Source organism: Balaenoptera borealis (genome assembly GCF_965194805.1).
Source record: "Balaenoptera borealis genome assembly, chromosome: 8".
Lineage (NCBI taxonomy): Eukaryota > Metazoa > Chordata > Mammalia > Artiodactyla > Balaenopteridae > Balaenoptera > Balaenoptera borealis.
The window spans coordinates 2,113,690-2,132,652 of NC_138865.1; the positions used below are offsets into that span (position 1 = coordinate 2,113,690).

Here is an 18,963-nt window from a genome sequence, read left to right on the forward strand (position 1 = left end):
CACATAAAATAGATAACATTTTATTATAGGTACTATTATTATATTATAGGCATGTGTACATTATATTTATATATTGTGTATACACATATGTATATGTGAGTGTGTGTATATCTATTACATACACATAAAATAGATATTATTATAGGCATGTATTATTATAGGCATGTGTACATCACATGTATGAATATGTGTACACATGGGTATATGTGTGTACATCTATTATATGTACAAATGCACACACATACCCACACATAAAACAGATAACATTTTATTATAGGTATTATTATATTATAGGTGTGTGTACACCATTATATGTATGTATATGTGTACATGTATGTGTATATGTTTGTGAGTGTGTATGTGTGTAAAAGCCGTTACTAAAAAAACAGCTAATGCTCACTGGATACCTAAATACCGCATGCCAAGCCCACTGTTCAGTTGTGTTTAATTCTCACAACAAACTACGCTGTAGAATACTACTATTAGCCCCGTGTTTGTGAACAAGGAAGCCAAGGCCCCGAGAAGTTCAAGTGTCCGGATCGCACAGCAGCGAGTGGCAGAACTGGGGTTTCCCCCCAGGAGCCCGAACATGGACCACGTGCACATGTGAGCCCGGTGATGGCTTCAGGGGCCATCACTGCCACACGCACCCAGCAGGGCCGGGCCCGGGGCCTGTGTGAGGGGGCGGGCTGGGCAGGCACCCCCAGCAGCTCAGACAAACTCCCACCCTCCCCGGGGAGTGCCAAGCAAGAGCTCTGTGATCAATGCCGAACGGACATCGTCTAGTCTCCTGGACAGACTACCGTGCTTTTCTCTTCGCAAAGTAGCTGAGCTCAATGCCCTGTGAAATCTGTGAATGTTTTGTTCCAAGTAACTAGTAATGGGCCTGGCGCAGCATGTAACATACAACGTGCAGGGAAATGGAATAGGAGGTGATGATATCTGAGGAGAGATACATGAATTTTGTAAAAAGTGAAACAGCTGCCAATTCTTACATGGAATAAGAATCTGTCCCCTCTGGGAAGTAGCGCTCAGGATTTGCTTAAGTTAGGAATTTAAGGAGCAAATATTTATGGGTCCCTACACAACTGATGAGCAGGAAAAAAATGGGCTAGAATTCACCTTCTAATTTTAAAAAGTGACATATTAATTTATTTGGCTATGTTATTAGGCTAACCCCTAGACTGTAGTAATTTAAAACTAAACAAATGTAAAGTGGCTGATCCTTAACCAACACTCTGGAAAATATCCTTTCCCCCTTCTGCTGAATAGAGAGAGAGTAAATCAGTGTAAAAGAATTTGCGTAGAAGGTGACAAACTAAAATATGAACTCTTTCAGTCAAAGTGAAGACTTAGTCTGCTATTTCAGGCAAGACTCGATACATAAATATGAGATTGGCAACACAGCATCACATTTAACTAGAATTAGATTGTCCTAGCTGTACCAGAAACTGTGTTATCTTGAGTAAGTTATTAAACTCCCCAGGTAAAAGTGTCTTTAGAGAAATGGGGAAAATAACATTCATGAGAGGTGATTCACAAGCAGAAGATGAGTCAATCTACCTCATCATTATCAATAATTAGTAGGACCTTCTTCCAGTGGGAATTCCAGCACATGCACTGCGAACCACGGCTCCGTAATCACTATTTATGGTCTCATCTTAGCTCATTCTTCTAGTTTCTCCATTTAAAAAGCATTCTTTCCCTCAGTTTTTTTTTTCTTTCTTCCAATATCTATCAATTCCTTCTTGTATCTCAGACAAAATGTATCGACCACCTTCCTGGTTTCTAACTTCTACCCCTTTCATTCCTTTCAAATCAATGGATAAAAGAGTATGTGTTTCCTGAGGACTCAACTCAGACACATTTCTTTATTTGTAAAGGATTAATCTCAGATATGTTTCTAAAGTTCCGGTCCTCAGAATGACACTGAAATACATGGTGAAGTGTATTTTTCTATTAACACATAGCACATCCTCCCTATGTAGAATTCTTGGAGCTGTTTTGAAGCTATGGATAAAGTGGTAAATCAAACAAAAATGACATGTGCTTAACACCGTGAGCACTGGCTGTGAATTCCCCAAAGGGTCAGCTCATCCTCGTCTTGTCTGTAAAGGAGAAATGTCAACACAAACCAGCCTTACAGCAGTGGTATAAACAGCACCTCAAAAGCATGGGATTTCTGTGGGAAGCACCACAAAATAGCAATATATTAATTTCATTACATAATCTAAGAATAACCTTAGTAGCAGAAAACACATACTGCCTATTATGCATATCTAATATTTTAAATAATATATCACAAACACAGGTCCACATCAAGGAGGGAAGGCTAACTCCAAAACTATGTGTGATCAGCTATTTTCAAGTTTTCTATTGACATTTGATTGGTACTTCTTTGTTAATTTGGGGGAATCACCTAGGCATTTGTGAGGACCCAAACCAGAGTGCAAAAATAATAATTGGAGGAAAAATTTGTAATTGAGAAAAGTCTATTTTCTGTGCATGAAGCCAAGACCTCAGTTTTCGGGGCAGCAGTGGGACCCCTGAGGGTGGGTCCTAGGCAGCACGTGCACAGATGCACAGTCAGGAGAGGGTCGCTCACTGTGTCCCCTTGGGGGCCTTGGGGTCTGGGGAGCTGTGGAAACCACAGTCATTGTGTTCTTGTCATAGAGCTAATTCTAGTGGGGAAGACAGACGTGGAGTAAGTACTTCTAGTTGTGACAAATGTTCTGAAAGCAAAGTGCAGGAGCAGTGTCCCTAAGGAAATGACATTTAAGAGAGAGAAAGAGTTAATCACTTGAGGAGGGCCATGGGGCTGGGGTTAAACGTGCAGAAGAGAGGTGTGGGCACCTGGCTGCGCACTGATGTGGGATGGAAACTGATCCAGAAATTGAATATTGGGCCATGGTGCTTGAAGATTGGGGGGGAGGGGATGGTAAATCCAGACGAGGAGGAGGAATAAGCGTGGTGATGCCCGATGACACCAGTCCTCACAGGACACGTGGCGGATTTTGGAATGGATCTTAAAGAAAAGAGAAAGCCATATGAGATTTTTTAAAGACGAGCTTGGCAACACTAGGGAAATGAAATGTGGGAACCAGACGGCAGGCCATTGTAGTAACCCAGGTGTGAGATTATGGGGGGTTCGACTGGGGTGGCTGTAGTGAGGATGGAGAAAAGTCAACGGATTTCAGAGCAAAACCAAGAGGACATGGATTTTTTTTAAAAGTATTTTCATAGAACAATTTAACACAGAGACCAGGAGTATGAGCAGACCCGAGAAACACGTGGGGTCGCTGGACTCACTGAGGGTCCACTCAAGGCTGACGACTGCGTCACCTACCTACAGAAGTAATCTGCAGTCCAGGTGTACTGGGTCATTTTTCCAGGCAGCTGTGGAAAATGAACAACTCAGGAAATTCAGTGGACAAGAGAGTGACTGAAAGAATCTAGGTTCAATTCAATCCCTATCAAATTACCAATGGCGGGACTTCCCTGGTGGCACAGTGGTTGAGAATCCGCCTGCCAATGCAGGGGACACGGGTTCCAGCCCTGGTCCGGGAAGATCCCACATACTGCGGAGCAACTAAGCCCGTGAGCCACAACTACTGCAGCCTGTGTGCCTAGAGCCTGTGCTCTGCAACAAAGAGAAGCCACCGCAATGAGAAGCCTGCACACCACAACAAAGAGTAGCCCCCACTCACAGCAACTAGAGAAAGCCCGTGCACAGCAACGAAGACCCAACACAGCCAAACAATAAATAAATAAATAAATTTATTAAAAAAGAAATTACCAATGGCCTTTTTCACAGCACTAGAACCACAAATTTTACAATGTATAAGGAGACACAAAAGACCCTAAATAGCCAAAGCAATCTTGAGAAAGAAAACAGGAGCTGGAGGAATCAGGCTCCCTGATTTCAGACTATACTACAAAGCTACAGTCATCAAAACAGTATGGTACTGACACAAAAACAGAAATATAGATCAATGGAACATGATAGAAAGCCCAGAAATAAACCCACACACCTATGGTCAATTAATCTACGACAAAGGAGGCAAGACTATACAAGGGAGGAATGACAGTCTCTTCCACTGCAGGGGGTGCGGGTTTGAGCCCAGGTCGGGGAACTAAGATCCTGCATGCTGTGCTGTGCAGCAAACAAACAAACAAACAAACAAAAAAAACCAAATAGGTAATCAACAAGGACCTACTGTATAGCATAGGGAACTCTGCTCAATATTCTGTAACAACCTAGATGGGAAAAAAATTGAAAAAGAATAGATACATGTATATGTATAATTGAATCACTTTGCTGTACACATGAAACTAACACAACATTGTTAATCAACTATATACTCTAATATAAAATAAAAGTTAAAAAAAGAATAAGAAGAAGAAAGCAAAGCAGAAAGAGACAACACAGGGTAAAACACACACTGAGTCATTGAGAAAGCAAGCTGGAAGGCTGGGAGGCCAGTGGTGACCAGAGGATCAGGGATGTACTGAGGATTTTAGATAACTGTGGGAAGAGAGGGCTGAGGGGGAGATGGAGGAGGAGAAGGACATGGACATGAAGGACTGGAGGAGTGAGGGGCTAGTGCTGGTGAGGTGGGGTGACCACGTGGACGTGGGGGTCAGCCAAGCCAGCAACAGGGTCACAGAGGAGGGGGGCTGTGAGCCAGATGCCACAGTCCCTGCTGGACGGTGGAGAGCAGCAAGGACGAGACAGCAGACAGCCAAGGGGAGGGGGAAGGTGCTTAGCTCAGCAACTGCAATTGGTTAGAAACTATCATGTTACACACACACACTGCAAGTTTCACACTAAGGTATAAATCACACATCGTCAAAATGGCAGACCAAAAGGAGATCACCACTTCCTAGCACCCTCTATGTCTGGTGCACTGGGGCGCTATGTCTGTCTGCTCAGCACACCTTCCCTTTTCCTTCTGGCAACAGCACCTCCCATTTCCTACAGAGAATGGCATTCCCACTCTCCTTACGGTCCTGGCCAGGCTGCCAGTGATGCGCCAACCCTCCAGCCTTGTAAAGTCAGGTGACCTAATCCGCAAAAATACGCATGTGTCTCCCGTGAATTTCACTCCTGAGAAGAGCCAGGAGAGGTGGAGATGAATCCACTCACCCAGGGGAACAGCTGTGCCCAGGAAACAGTCAGGAACCCCTGCTGCCGGGACGCCCAGAGCCCCCGGTCCTGACACTTGGCTGTTAACCTCTTCCTCAATCATGCGGGGGACCCAGTATTATTCTAACGCTTTTCTCCCTTCAGCTTGGCAGTGCTGGTGTGGGTTGCTTGTAACCCGAGCACTCTGACACTGCCAGGCAGGGTGCTAGGTGCTTTATATGGGAATGTCTTTAAGTTTGTGCTCATAACATCCTTGAGAGGAAGATACCATGATCTCACGTTACGCACAAGAGGCCGTCAAGGTTACAGTCGCTTACTCACCGACTCACCGCCAACAAGGGATGAAGCATGATGAGGACCTCATTGGATGCCAGAAGCCAGGCTCCTCCAGCTCACAGACAAGCAGGGATATTAAAAAGTTCCCTTTGTTAGGGAGGCAGGATGAATTGTTGAAGTGTAGGTTTTTTAGGGCAGTGAAACTATTCTGTATGATAGTGTAATGATGGATATGTGACACGCATTTGTCAAAACCCATAAAACTGTACAACACAAAGAGTGAATCTTAACGTAAACTAATACTGTATCAGTATTAGTTCATTAATTGTGACAAATACACCACACTAATGCATGATGTTAATAATAGAGCAGACTGTGAAGGGCAGAGGTATATGGAACTCTCTGAACTATCTTCTCAAGTCTTTAAAACTCTGCTAAAAAATAAAGTCAATTGATTTCTTTTAAATAAAACAAAATTCCCTTCGTTGCCCCATAAGCTCAACATCTCAGATGCTTTCTGCTTTGAAGGATCTTTATTAGATATCAGCAGATACAACAAATTAAAGTTCTATATATTTTTTTAATGTATATATTATTTCCCTATTTAAAATATCTCGTCACATAAAATCCAGATCTTTTATTCTCTGTTCTGTTACGTTGCAAATTCTTCTGTATTCTTGATTAAGAACAATTTAATTGCATACAGTCACCTAATGGTTGTTAAGTGTCATGGTGACTCTGAGAACACGCTTAGTAACCATGGTATTAAGCGAAGCTAACATAACAATCAGTAAAGAGGTATCGTATGTGTAAGGACCTGTACCAGGTGTCATGGGAGAAACAAGGTATACGAAGGGAAGTATTTTTTCTGTTTAAGTATATTTGATTTACAATGTTGTGTTAGTTTCAGGTGTAAGCACAGTGATTCAGTTAGATACTGTTTTCAGATTATATTCCATTATAGGTTACTATAAGATATTGAATATAGTTCCCTGTGCTATACAGTAAGACCTTGTGGGTTATCTATTTTATATATAGTAGTGTGTATGTGTTAATCTCCAATTCCTAATTTATCTCTCCTCCGCCCTTCCCCTTTGGTAACCGTAAGTTTGTTTTCTATGTCTGTGAGTCTCTTTCTGTTTTGTAAATAAGTTCATTTGTATGATTTTTTTTAGATTCCACATATAAGTGATATTAAATATCTTTCTGTCTGACCTACTTCACTTTGATAATCTCTAGGTCCATCCTTATTGCTGCAAATGGCAATATTTCATTCTTTTTATGGCTGAGTAGGATTCCATTGTATATATGTACCACCTTAAGAAGAGAAGTTTCCTCCCAAGGCTTTTACTGTCTAATTGGAAAGACGAAGAGTAAAATAGAGGCTAGAGGTGGAACAAAAATGTAGAAGTGTGTGTGACTCGCTGTGAAATGTTTGTTTTAACAGAGGTGACCATAACATCCCAAGAAGGACCTGAAGGTCTCTCAGATCCAGGGAAACAGGAACTTGGAACTCGGCTTGTTTCTGTCAGAGAGCAAACTGTGTGACGCCCAGCAGCCCCCTGAAGTAATATAAGGTGCCCCTGGGGCACGGCTGACACATGGCGTGTCCTACTTCCAGGGGACAACTTCCAGAGGCTGGTTTTCCAGATTTACAGGACACACCTTCTGAGTGGTTACTGCAGCAGCTGGGACCTTCTCCTGCTCCTCCTGGCTGAACCAGAGACAAGTCACATCACTACACTGACTTTGTTAAGGAGGTCACTGCCTCATGTTAGGAACCTCCAGGGAGGGTTTGGCGCCATCCTCTCAGGCTGATTATTTGAGATTTATGTCTTGAAATGCCAAACTGCATGTTTAATCTGTCATCCAAGCAGACTGTCAGATCCAGAAATGACAAGATTTAACACACAGTATTTCATGCCCAAGACTAACAGCAAAAGCTGCAGTGTGTCTCCCCACATTCAAAGTAAACACGATGTGCTAACGGGTGGTTTTTCCTCTCTCACCAAATAATTACTGGTTTCTTCTTACTAAAAACAAATTATTTTATTTCACTTAAGACTATGATTAATTGTACAAAATTACACTTGTCTTTAATTGAACAGATTTCCTTCCTTCCTCTGGGTTAGTGGGATGTTGCATGTTATTATACAGCTTGGGAAAACCCAGACAAGGAAGCCTTCACTTTCAGGACTGAAGCTGGGTTGGTAACAGCTCCTGCAGAACTATGCCTGGTGGGTGACAAAGTTTCATTCCGTCCTTAAATGGCAAACGGAGCCACAGCACCTTACATCCTGTCTCAGTCCGTTCTGGGCATCTTATAAACAACAGATATTTATGTCTCACAGCTCTGGAAGCTGGATGTCCAAGATCAAGAGGCCAGCCTGGCGGGGTGGGGGCCTCGTTCAGATTCATAGCTAGCACCTTTCCTCTGTGTCTTCACATGGAAGAAGGCGTGAGGGGTTCTGTGGGGTCTCCTTTATAAGGGCACTAATCCTATTCAGGAGGGCTCCACCCTTATGACCTAAGCACCTCCCAAACGCCACCCCCCCAACACCATCACATCGGGCAGGATTTTCAATATATGAATTTGGGGGCATACAAACATTCAGACCAGAGCAAATTCTAATTCTAATTTACTGGAAGCACACTGATACCTCCCTAATTTCACCTAAGAGGACACTAGCCTTAGAAAATTTCCCAGAACAGAACAAAATGAAAGCCAAGACAGATTGCTAGCATATGGTGGGCTAAGGCTTTCTAAAGCCATGTCCCTAAGACAAGGGTTCTCACCGTGGTGCTGTTGCATCACAGCTGGGTCCAAAAATAAATTCTGCCTCGCTTAAACCACTGTTACCTTGGGACCTTTGTTACAGCAACTGGCATTTGCACCTTAACTAAATAAGGCAAATCCCAACTAGTGGCACAGGTACTAAGTCAAGAAGGCAGAGATTAAGACAGGAGGAGCTTTCTTTGTCCTACTGGAATTTAAGGAAGGTTCCAACTGGCTCTCCACCCTTCAATGGAAAATGCCTCTTTTTTGTTCTAATACTACCCCCAGGGGAACAGCCTTGAGCAGTTATGGAGCAGTGAGTCAGTGACCCAGAGAGTTAGACCAGGCGAATTTACCTAGGTGATCAGACAGGGGACGGCGCACGGGGGTCCCTTCCCGGGTGAGCAGACAGGGGGACGGTGCACGGGGGTCCCTTCCTGGGTGATCGGACAGGGGGACGGTGCACGGGGGTCCCTTCCTGGGTGATCAGTCCCTTCCTGGGTGATCAGATGGGGGACGGCGCAAGGGGGTCCCTTCCCAGGTGATCAGACGGGAGGATGGTGCATAGGGGTCCCTTCCCGGGTGATCAGATTGGGGGACGGTGCATGGGGCTCCTTTCCCAGGTAATCAGGTGGGAGGACGGTGCACGGGTGTCCTTTCCCAGGTGATCAGACAGGAGGCGCACACAGGGGTCCTTTCCAGGCTTAAGCTGAGATTCCCGTCTGGCAGGTGAGTTCTTTCCGCAGCTTCTATTCACATTAGAGGATTACCACAGGAAGGGCAGCCAGCACGTACTTTTGTGTGAGTGTCAAGACTGAGAAAGACTCATCAGTGGAAAGGGCGGCCAATGGCCACCCTGCTGCCCAGCTCGTGGATGAGGCGGGACCCAGTGGGGAGTGCAGGTTAGACGGCCACGTGAGGACACGGGTCCCTGAGGGGCTCCAGGGGACGCTTGCCATGTCCTCCCACGTGGGCAAGGACCGCAGCCCGGCATTGGGAGGGCTCGTTCCTCGAGGGTGACAGTGAGGAGACCGTGGCCGAGGCCTGGGGGGAACAGGGCTCCGTGGACACCATCGAGCCTCCCAGGCCCGCCAGATCACTGCGGGGCCACGTGTCAGAGCTGTGCAGACACACCCAGACCAACCACCCCCAGTAACGCTCAGAAACCCCCGAGGATACGGTGATCCCAGCAGGTGAGGCCTGACGCTGCCCACAGGTGATGTGCACTGTCCCCTGCATGGACAAGAGGGCTGCCTGGCCCAGCCGTTCTCCAAGACCCCTCTCCCTCCACTACTCCAGCCAGGAGGGACCTGGCTACATCCAGGGACGTGTGGCCAGAACAGAAGATGCTCCTGGGAAAATATGTTCCTCTCCTGTACTGCTGGTAGAAATAGAAAATGGTCCAGCCACCCAGGAAGATTGTTCAGCAGTTCCTTATAAAACTAAACGTGCACTTTCCATACAATCCAAGAGCATAACAGCCATATGCTTGGGCATTTATCCCAGAGAAATGAACACTCATGTTCACAAATACATACACAAAAACCTATGTTCATAGAGGGTTAATTTGTGATCACAAAAACCTGCGAACGACCCAAATGTCTTTCAAAGAATGAGTGGTTAAATGGACTCTGGAACCATCCATATGATGAACACCACACAGCTTGGATGGACCCAAGGGCACTGTGCTGAGTGAAAAGGCCAATCTCACACACACACACACAAACACACACCTGTAGAAACTGGTGAAAACCGAGTAAGGCTCCCAGACTGTTACCAGTTGACTGGTTTGATACTGGGCTGCAGAGACCTAAGATGTCACTTTCTGGGGAAGATGGGAGAGGACAGCATGGAACCCTGTGTGTTAGCTTCACAACTTTCTGTGAGCCTATGATTATTTCAACATAAAAGCTTTTTAAAAAATCAGTCCTAGACACATGCACCCCAATGTTCATTGCAACACTATTTCCAATAGCCAGGAAATGGAAGCAACCTAAGTATCCATTGACAGATGAATGGATAAAGAAGATGTGGCACATATATACAATGAAATATTACTCAGCCATAAAAAGGAATGAAACTGGGTCATTTGTAGAGATGTGGATGGATCTAGAGACTGTCATACAGAGTGAAGTAAGTCAGAAAGAGAAAAACAAATATCGTATATTAATGCATATATGTGAAATCTAGAAAAATGGTACAGATGAACTGGTTTGCAGGGCAGAAATAGAGACACAGATGTAGAGAACAAACGTATGGACACCAAGCGGGGAAAGCAGGGGGAGGGTGGTGGAGGTGGGATGAATTGGGAGATTGGGATTGACATATATACAGTAATATGTATATAATAGATAACTAATAAGAACCTGCTGTATAAAAAAATAAATAAATAACATTCAAAGCACAAAACAAAACAAAAATCAGTCCTAGTAATCAGCAGAAAACAAAACTGACTATGCAGATATCTTTCCTGAATGGAATCCACAATCACTTCCCTTCAAATTTCTCATACAGTTTAAGCTGGATAGAAACTCTGCCTTATTAAAGTTGTGAATGAAAAAGTATCACCTGCCATATCAGTAAACAAAGAATGTTGCAGCCATCAAGCCATCACATTACAGCTGCCCGGAAGGTGAGCCCTGAGGGAACTCAGGACGGAGACAGGATGCCGGCCATCAAGCCCTCAGCCACTGCAGCTACTCCCCACCTCCTTCTACCCGCCTCCCCGATGGTGCACCCCGAGGACACTCAGGATGGGAAAGCAGACGACACTGGCCCCAGAGAGCTGAGGTGCAGATCCAAGGAATGATTCCAGTGAGCCCAGACTCTTGCATCTTCCCATACACAGAAAAGTGCTGAATTCCTTAACTTGAGATTTCTGGTTCTCTTTAATTAATAGTAACCTTTTGACGTTCCGACTACCTGGTCTTTGCTGCAAAACCTCCTGTACATCCTGGCTCCTCTGTTACCTCTTGGGAGCAGACCCTCGGAGCTGTCTGAGAGGCTGTGTCCTGGGCTTAAGTCCTCAGTTTTGTCCGCCAAATAAAACATAGTCCTCAACTTTTCGGTTGTGCATCTTTTTCCGTCAACGAAGTCAACGTGGCCTAACTATAGGAAGACAAAGTTTGGGGCACGGAAGAAGAAAGCAGGGAACAGTACATATCCTTCGGACTTAGAGGCGGGCGATAATGAAACAATGAAAATATTTTCAGATTCTTAGTTAAAAAATTGACCTTGAGGGTCTTATTCAAGTAGAGCAATGGGTCAAAAAATAAGATAAACAGGGACTTCCCTGCCATTCCCTCAGTTAAGATTCTGCACTTCCACTGCAGGGAGCGCAGGTTCAGTCCCTGGTCAGGGAAATAAGATCCCGCATGCTGCGTGTTGCGGCCAAAAAAAAAAAAAAAAGGAAACATAAATATAGTGCAGACTTGAATTTTTAAGTCAACATCGATGTTCTGAGAAATTCTTGATCCAATTACCCTTTATGGGCCAAAGAAAGACTCTGTCACCTAACACACAATTTACTGGTTTTTTCCCTCCTCTCTTGGGAAAATAAGACGAAATGACCAAACTGTGACTACTAAGCAAGTTACACAAAAGCTTCATGCACTTTCCCTGGAAAGAGAAATTGTACATGTTCACAACAAGCAGAAGAAATGATCGCACAATTCTGACACAAACTCTTCCCGGGGGCCACCGTGGTTGCAGCTGACACGGCAGTGAGTGACAGTCCCATGTGCCAGCTACCGTGAAGGCTGCCACCACCCTCATTCCTGTCTGGAGGGGGCAATAAAGCTGTCCAAAGTTTTCTCTTTGGAAGTCATCATCTGGTTATTCATGGAAGTGGCTATAAATTAGGGACAAAATCGCAGGAGCAGGAGGGGGTGTCCCGATTGCTGTAACTTTTGAAACAATGACTCTCTTGCCCAGGCAGGGGGAGCAGGGGTGGGACTGCCTTGGGGGGGAACAGAGGATTCAGCGGCGAAGCTGGTTTCACTCTCCAGCTGTCCTGAGCTCAGACCCTGGCTTATTCCAAAGCCCTGAAATCAGCCCTGCAGGGGAGGGGTCCCCTGACTCTGCAAAGTCCTCGTGCAGTCATGAACCTCCACTTTTTTTTTAGCTTTACCTGCGACCTTCGGCAGTGTGCAAACACGTAGAGACTTGCACGATACTCTGGAAGCAAAGCTGCGCCAACTGAAAAATCACATGTATCTTCTCTGATTGCAGTCCAGCAAGGCCAGATACACATTAAAACTGTGACAAATACTGGCTGCTGAACAAACACCAGAGTAAACGAAACAACATAAACGTCTAACTTCCACAGGAATTTAAAAACATGAACTGGGGATTGCTGTATCCTCAAATTCCAATAGCAACTTTCAGAAAATTTAAGAACTGAACTGTGAAATGCTAGAAGAACCATCACAATAATTTGAAATTATTTATTAGGATGAAAACTTTCGGGAAAAGGAGAGAGCCATCGGGGGGTTTTATCTGGCGTCAAGTCTGCGGAAGAATAGCATCTTTAAAAAGCTGAATTACGGCACCAATATGAGGGCCCAAGGTATCCAACTGTTAGGAGAGAGTGGATAGGGCAGTCTGTAACGGAGACAGTGATTCACATTGTGCAAACTGGTCAATCCCTTTATCCTCAACAGTGGCCACAGAAGGTATCAAGGCCCAATTTTTTTCTCCTCTGACCCCTCCCTATTCTGTGACTCACATCCTGCAGTAACTCCTGGCTGACTTGAAAGGCTTTCTGGGACATCAATTCCCAGGACTCAGTTTTCTCTATCGGACTGTTGCAAATAAATCTCGTTTTATGTCTCAGCTCATGACAGCAGGGAAAGTGCGTTCCTGTGCCTCTGCTTTCTGGTGCCGTGTTTAATGCTGCAGCTGAGACCTGAGCATCCCCCGCCACGAGACAGAGAAGATGGGGCACCACCACCCCCGTTCAGCTCCCAGAAACAACCGAGCAGTAACGCAGTAAATCACCGTCGTAATTGTCTCGATAGAGCCAGTCAGCTGGCTTAATGAGGCAGGAAGGAGGCTGCTGGGGAAGAGGTATGACGTTTTAACAACTCACGTCCAGCTGTAATTTATCCTTCACAGCACATTTAATTTTTCTGGGCGTTCTCAGAAGCACCATCGCCATTTTGAAGATGCCAAACCCTGCGTGAGCCTTCTTGATCACTTCCCTCAATCAACAGAAGCATACAGAACATCCTTTAAGTGGCTGAAAATATAAGCTAGCAAGATGCGGTCTATGTGCCTCCTTTTCTGCTGGGTCTGCAGCATTTGAGATTTAAAACCTTCCCTTTGACAAGACAGCGCTCGTGCAATATCCCCTTCTCATCCTGCAAGGCTTGGCGAACTCCGGTCCTTTTTTTCATGCACAACTGCCTCCTCTGATCAGGAAGGTGGACCCGTGCTTTCTGTTCACCGTCTCCACAGCCCGTTAAATATTCCCAAATCGATGACCAGTGGCCCGAGTCTGCCAGGTTCAGATTCAAAAACAAAGCTGAGGTTCCCAGGGCTGCAGGGACGTGGGGATGGGCCATCGTGCCGGTCCCGGGGGGGGGCCGAGAAGGAGCCCCACGTGAGAGCTGGGCCACGAGGACCACAGAGAGACAAGGCGCCCGTCCTAGGGCCCTCTTCGTAGTTGTCGGTGGCCGCCCTGCAGCGCACACAGCCGTCGGATTACAAGACAGTACAAGTGGAGCACGCCGTCCCTCTGCACGGAGCCTCTGCTCTGCTCGGGGACTCCGCCACCAGGCAGGTGCTCGAGGGCCCTGCCGCCCAGCGCGGCCTCCCAGCTTCAGGGGCGCCTCTGCCTCAAGACCTCACACCCTCACTCTCTCTCCCCGTCCTGGTGACCGCCTTCAGCCGTGTCCAAGGAGGAGAACAAGCCCACTGCCCCGGCGCGTTCGGTCAGTCCTGGCCTCTCCCGAAGCCCAAAGCCGCCCGGCTCGGCCTCTGAGGCTGGGCCCAGGCTCCGCTCCTCCCGGGGGCGGGCAGGGGTGGCTAGCGCAGGCAATCTCCCCAAAGACGGGTCTCCCCTGACGAGGGAGGGCCACGCCAGCGGATGAGCTCCACGGTGTTCTGGGCCTCGCTCCAAACGCGCCCCGTCTCCTACCGGACGACGGAAGCAGCTGCCTCCTTGCCGGGGCGCCCGCGCCCTCCCGGCTGACTTACTGCCCAGCCCCGTCCCGGCTCCTCACCCCACGCCCCTTGCTCACCTTCGTCAGGCCGCCTCTCATCAGGCTAACGACACACGCCCCGGCCCACACCCAGCAGGTGCGGCGACAGCGGCGCTCCCCTTGGCCCGCCACGTGGCCACGTGCCCCTGGGCCCGCCCCCAGCCTCGCCTCCGCTCGGGACGATGCCCCAGCAGCTGCGGGGTCAGCCTGGTCGCCTTCTCTCGCTGCTCACTCTGTCCTCAGAGAGAAGCCGGTGAAGGGACAGAAGCAGCACCCTCCCCAGCGCCCACCTTCGGAAATACAGCCGCTTAGCTCTTGCCTTTTCTCAGTACCGAGAAGGATTTTGTTTTATTACTATCTTTTTGACAGAAAGCACCCCAGGAAGTACATCTGGGGCAGAATCTTACAAAAGTAATGTCTTCCAAGAATCCAATTTTTATTCAGACTCTCTGTGACTCAAAATCTTGAACTCTCAAGGGCTTGGGTTTGGCCCGCAGGGTCAAGCAGCCAAAAACGGAGAGGCTGGAGGGAGTGAACGGCCTCCTGAGGGGCAGGACACACCCGTTACGTCTGAATCCCTAGAAACACAAGGCTGTCCTCTCATTTTCTGAGAGCTAATTGTTCCAAGGCCCAGAGGGACCCTCCACACAATCACTTTCTGCAGAGACTTGATTCCCTGGCAAGAATAGCCTTTTAATTTTTTTCCTTCTCGTGCACGTAACCCATTTAATCCCATCTAATTCTTTAATGAGGCTCTGTTTTCCACACGGCTCTCACATTTTTAAATTTATTGTCCACTTCTATTCTGGAAGCATTGACAAGATTGTCTGGTTTGCTTCACTTGAGCCCTGCCTACACTAGGTCTAAAACAAACAAAAACAAGAAACCCAGACAAAAGCAGTGAACTGATTTGATTGTCAACCGGACAATGATGTAAGCTGATCGCTTAACTGAACTAGCCAGTGATTTAGTCAACATGATTTAAGGCAATCAACTTGATTCCCTTAAAACTATCAAACCATATAAATAGCCAAATTCCAGAAACTCTTCTAAGTAGAATAATTTCTGTGTCCTCTTCCTTTAACAGTGAGCAGAAGCAAGGCTCCTCTGAATTTGGGGGGAACTCCTCCAAGCCCTGATGAGTGTCACGGGGCTGAGAGCCGTGCAGAAAGGCAGTGTGAGGGCCTGTCGCCCTGAATCAGGGGCTCGTCTGAGAAGCGCTGATAGCGGTGCGGCGGTCACAAATCCCTGGGAATATCAATAAGCGGGGTCCCAAGGAATGTTTAGCTCTTCTTGCGGGGAGTGCTGCAGACTCCTATCTATGGATTTCAAATGGATTCGGTTTTCACTTTTTAGAAACGGCAAAGGGGGACATGACCTCTCCGTGTGGTCTCAGCGGCCCTCCTGGCGGTCTGCAGCATGAGCCCTGAATGAAAATTCATCCTCACCTGCCACTCTGGGCAGTGCGTGGGTTCAGATAGGGGCGCTGTATCAACAAGGAAACAGGTTTCTTCTTTAAATGTGAAGATTTTACTCCAAGTGTGTCTTGGCCGACAGAGCTGTGATTTAGGAGCTTTTTCTTCAGTCCCCCACGCCCCCAGCTCCCATCTCTGCCATCCCAGCCCTCGGCTCACATGCCGCAGCTGGCAAGGCAAGGCAGCCGATCCCAGGTCGCCGGCTGCAACGGATGCTCACCACCAAACCACAGCCTCGCAGAAGCCAGACCTGCGTCCACCCACACTTACACACACACACACACACACACACACACACACATCGTGGTAAATTATTTTAAGAAGTTGGCACCTTTTTCACTGCCTTCTGTTAATCTCTCCCCTTTGGGGTGGATTTTCAGATACAATGATCAGAGCAGTTGAGGAGGGGAGGGACGTAAGTCTGCTGGATGTGGTGCTATGTGAACCTCTGCAGACTCTGCTGAGAACAGAAGCTCCACCCACCTGGACCTCAGTTTCCCCTCCTGCAGAAGGAGGGCGGCCGTGTCTGCCACAGTTGGAGAAGGGCAGGTACCATCCCATCTTCATGGCTCTCTAAGCTTCAGTACAGTGAACAAAGTACCATTTTCCTTCGGGCAGAATAACTAAAACAAAATCTCCGGCGTCCCCTCCCTGCGCCTGGCTCCCACACTGACCATGCGGCGGTCCTGAGGACAGAGCCCTCCGAGTGGCTTACCTCCCATCGCTGTGCCCCCTCCAGGGGGACACACACCCCACCCTCGGCTCTGAGGAAGTGCCCACATTCATCACGGAAGGATACTGTCCTTCTCTCAAATAAGCACCTTGACTGCTTCAGGAACAGTCTGTCGTTCCTGCAGCCCTGGGACTCGTTATTGTTGATACGATGAAGGAACCGGCCTCCTCCTCCAGAGGCGGTAACTGAAGGGGTGGCAGTGGTCCCCGCGCCCCATGACAAGGCTGGTGCCACCCTGGAGACCAGGCCAGAGGTCTGCCTCTCACTCCTGTCCCTGTGTGCTTGAGGCCGTAGGGCAGACGTCAGAACACAGGCGGTCACAGCCAGGGCTCACCTGAAGGCACAGGGAAGCCTCCTCTGGCATACGGCGGGGCGTCAGGGTTGTGACTTGTATCTACATCCAAGATAGCATAAGAGCATCAACTGTGGAGCCTGACAAGCTTTCAGGAGTTTACTTTTCGTATCCAGAGGCCACATCAGAGTCTACTTGGAGTGGACAAACTCAGGATTTAATACTTGAAATTCGACGGAAACGAATCCACGTCCCATTAGCAGTGGGGAAGCTAGTCTTCTGGGCTTCCTTTGACCAATCCTTTGTTCGCTCGCTCCGTCAGTCTCACAAACGTTGCCCCGCTTCCTGCTCTGTTCCAGACCACGTGCTTGACTCTGGGGTGAAGCGGTCTCGCCCTAAAGAACCCGCTCACCCACCTGTTCCCCGCTTTCTGCTTCTTGTAAGCTTTCTCTTTCCGTCCTTCTTGCCTTAAACATTCAGATTTAAAGTCCTCTGCCATTGTTTCCTACTTTCGCCCAGCCTTATAAGGTTACCAGCGATAAAGCAGAAGGGACCCAAATAAGATATGAGAAGTAGGAAGCCACGTTTTGCCCCCTTCTACTCACCACTGAAAACACACCAGAAACACCAAATAAAAGGTGGTTTGGGGTACTGCACGCAGTATCAAGCCTGGGGAAGCCGTTCTGTGGTTCATATTGTGTGGAGATCGTTTTAGTAAAGGGCAGTGCCAGTACCTGGTGGGGACACTTCAGCCACGGGTGTCTGAGGACAACTGTTCACTTAGTGAAGATCTACTGGAGTGTGAGCATTCGACATTGTTTTTCAAAGAGCAGATTCTTCTGCCAGCACCTCAGGGAAGCTCTTTTCTATTAGAAAAAAGGTCAGTTTTGGAGTAGAAAGAGGGACTTCCCGTGCTCAGCAGGACAGACGCACGGCCCTTTGTGTTCACAAATGGTGCTGTTGGTGCCTTTCTGGGAGAGCGTGCTCCTAAACGTTTCCACCGCGGTGACAACAGATTTGTCCTTATCCATGCGTCCCTTCCTAACCCTCGAGACATGGCAGCCCCTGGGGAGACGGCAGAATATGCTGCCCCCCCCAGCACATGCCACTTTGGTGTGTTGATTATTTTGAGCTGCAGGCAGGCACCTGAAAAACAGCGACGCAGCTAGAGGCTTTCCCTGAACCTCCTTATCTGGTGCCAGACACTGGTCCTCCCCTGAAGGACCTCAGTTGTCATAAATCCCCTCCCCGGGAGTTTCATCAGTCCAGGGGGTCGGACTTGTCACAGGGGAGGTGACTAGAAGTTGACACCGCACCGGGAGAACTCTGTCACAAACCATCACCCCTCCCATCCCATTGTAAGGGCCCTTTCATCTTTCCCAGAAATCATCTACTCTCCCCCAGAGTCCTGCCCCCTCCCTTTCCCTCTTAACCTGGTGCTTGAGCCCGACTCCTAAGCCACTGGGGCAGTCACTCCTGCTCCCCGGGCACCCGCCAAGTACGCACGAGGTAAACAGGTCACCACACTTCTGTCCGTGGTGCTCGCCAGCCTGGCTTTTCTTCCAGGAGTCTCGGCAAAGAACTCAGAGGGGCAGAGGGAAAATGATTTTTCCTCTCCTGCAGCTGAAGTTAGGCTACTTATGCTCCGGAGGGTTTTTGGAGGCAAGTACCAGAAACCACTGGACCCTCCCAGGCACCGGGGCGCGTGGGACCAGGACGCAGTGCCCCCGGGAGCTGGAGGCAGGGACGCAGCCAGGCTGCAGGAGGGGCCGCAGCTGAGCAGCAGAGCGCATCTGCCTTCCGGAGGGTCCCCTCGGGCCACCTCCTCGGCCTCCTCGTGCTCTCCTGCTTCCTCCCCTAAGTCCAGAGCCCAGCTCCCCACAAGGCAGAGGACGGGGAAGCACAGCCAGCCGGCTCCTCTGTCGCTGTTCCCGCCACACGCGTGACCCACCGGCTGTCTCTCCCTCCTGCCGGGACACAGTCCCTAAGTGGCCCTGCTCTGAACCCAGGGTCCACCCCCTGCTCAGCCATCAAGGCCGGCAGGCGAGTCACGTGACAGTCT

The 18,963-nt window shown here is 48.2% G+C and overlaps 1 protein-coding gene across 4 annotated transcripts in view; it reads right to left on the minus strand.

The window, feature by feature from the left end:
- Positions 1 to 18,963, minus strand: part of LOC309633367 (uncharacterized protein) — a 68,540-nt gene that overhangs the window by 14,761 nt on the left and 34,816 nt on the right. The gene's annotated exons all lie outside the window — the stretch shown is intronic.